The following is a 2,431-nucleotide window of genomic DNA, read 5'->3' on the forward strand; positions in this document are numbered from 1 at the left end:
CGCCCCCCCCCCCCCCCCCCCCCCCTCTTACAGCTGTTATGGCTGTGACGTGCGGTTCTGCTGGGCATTGTGGGTCCAGGAGAGTTGCTTAGCTGGGGGGCAAGAGTATCCATTGTTTAAGTATTCCTGTCATTTTGCCTTTGTTTATGTCCACCCAAACAAAGTGCTATTTTCTTCTACAGAGTGCACGACATGTTATTCAGTTTCATGAGCTGCATGTTAAGAGGGACGTTAAACATTTTACAAATTGAGGGTCACACTCACTATGACGTCATTGCACTTGAGAAAGTCTTGTGGACAGCTTTGTTGAACACTTGTGCTCTGTTTAACGACGTTTTGATCCTCAGACCTTTTACTGGGTTTTACCTGATTTATTAATGTTGTTATTAAAGATCCGGTGTGTAACATTTAAAAGGATCCTTTGGCAGAAATAGGATATAATATGCATAACTGTATTTTCACGAGTGTATAATCACCTGAATATAGGAATCGTTGTGTTTTTGTTACCTTAGAATGAGCACGGCTAAGCTAACTAACCGACTAGTTGACTTTACTGTCAATCAGGAAACTGTAAATCACAGAAAGTTGAGGCGGAGCAGCTGGAGGACACCAGAGGGAACATTTTGTCCATAAATATGATCCAGGTGTACCAAAATCAGGTATATTTAGTGGTGTGTGTGACTAATGCCCCAAAGTGTTACGCACTTGCTCCGACCTGGAGCACAAAGTTAGTTGCACAAACCGCTGCTTTAACGGTTTCGACAAAGTTAACCACATCAACATTGTTTGCAAACTGAGTACAATGTTTCTTCATATCCAACAAAGAATGTGGATCAGGGCCAAAATACGTCTACACTTTAACAGTACAAAAAATGCCACATTTTTTGGGTCCCACAATCATATCTGAAGTTACAGCAGTGCATCTGGTTTTGGATATTTAAGAGCTTTTATAAACTTTGGGGATGCACTGATCTGAGCTTTTCTGTCCAGATACTGATGCCCGTATCCAAACTCAGGGTATTTTATGATTCTGTGTACAAATCTGATACCACTGCATTCTTTTCACTGATTGTGAAGTCTGTGCAACACTCCCCCGCTCCATGAAACTCACTGAAATAATGCTTATGGAACTGTAAAACAAAACATCTGAACATGTGTCCACAGGACAGCTGAGGGAAAAGGTGTCAGCTTAAACGCACAAATCCACAGCTCAACTATCCACCGTGTCTCTTTTTCTGCTCACAAACTAAAAGTCACAGTCTAATGTAACATTAATTAGTGCTTTCACAGTGTTTCTTTTACTCCAGTTGCTAAATGTTCAAAAGAAAAAGATTTACTGGCCTACCATGGCTCTCTGATTAAAATATATGATGATGATTGGAAAAAATTAGCTTTAAGTATCAAAATTAGCCCGTGTTAGTTCAGTGTTTAATGTGGATGGGTAACATTAGCCTGATACCCAAGTCGCTTGAGTCTGTAATGTGTAAATCCCTTAAAGCAAAAAGTGTAGAATAATAATCTGAGAATATAAACGAGGAAGTCCTTATCCATTGTTAGAAAATGTGTCATCTAGCTCGACACTAGCTTATCCAAGACTGAATCGACACCCTGGACATGGGTGGGTCATGTTTCCATTGGCTTTTATAGGCGAAAGTTCTTCCAGCTAATTTCATCCAGTCAGCATGCTGCATGGAAGAAGCCGGTGTGTCACTCTTTAATACCCTGGCTATTGCAGCCTATATCATAGTGGCGTTGTAAGCAGTGCCCAGGAGAAGACCCGGAAGCTGAGCTGAATGTTTATTGAGTGAGTGTTAGCTGTGTTATTTGCCGTTTCTGTGCCGACACTTGTCACCTTAGTGGCTCCGGTATAAGTCTGTTGCTTCGTGGCTATAGCAGGTCTATATTCAGTTGATCATAGGCTGGAATATCATCCATCATGTGACTGGATTATCATATCAAGGATGGGCAATTCCAGTTCACTCCGCTGCCACCAGCCATTTCCAAACACCAATATCAATTTGCATAGAAAATGAAATTGTAACTTTGCCAAGACTCGATCTCATCGCACTCTGGAAGTCATTTGCCTAGCAGTCAGCGCAAAGATAAAGAATCTGTCCACTTATGCTGTTTCTATTACAAAGCAATATCTCCTACTGCCATTACTCATTGTCTATGATGTGTTAGAGCAATGTGTTAGAAGAGCTGTGTATTCTAGGGATCTGAGGCTCAGCTCCAGGACTGAGCTATGATTTATTAATTTTATTCAAATCCCTGATAGCACAAGATGAAAACACAATTTACATGACTTGTAGTAAAGCGTTTTAAGTTGCTCCATTTTGAATTTTTTTATGTTTGAATTAAATAGATAGTCCTTGTGTTGTTATTTCCTGGCTATTTGCAATGCCCTTTTAAACCCCCCGTCGTCTCTCTG

This window comes from Morone saxatilis, unplaced genomic scaffold (genome assembly GCF_004916995.1).
Source record: "Morone saxatilis isolate NCDOM2014 unplaced genomic scaffold, NCSU_SB_2.0 Contig5, whole genome shotgun sequence".
In the NCBI taxonomy this organism is placed as follows: Eukaryota; Metazoa; Chordata; class Actinopteri; family Moronidae; genus Morone; species Morone saxatilis.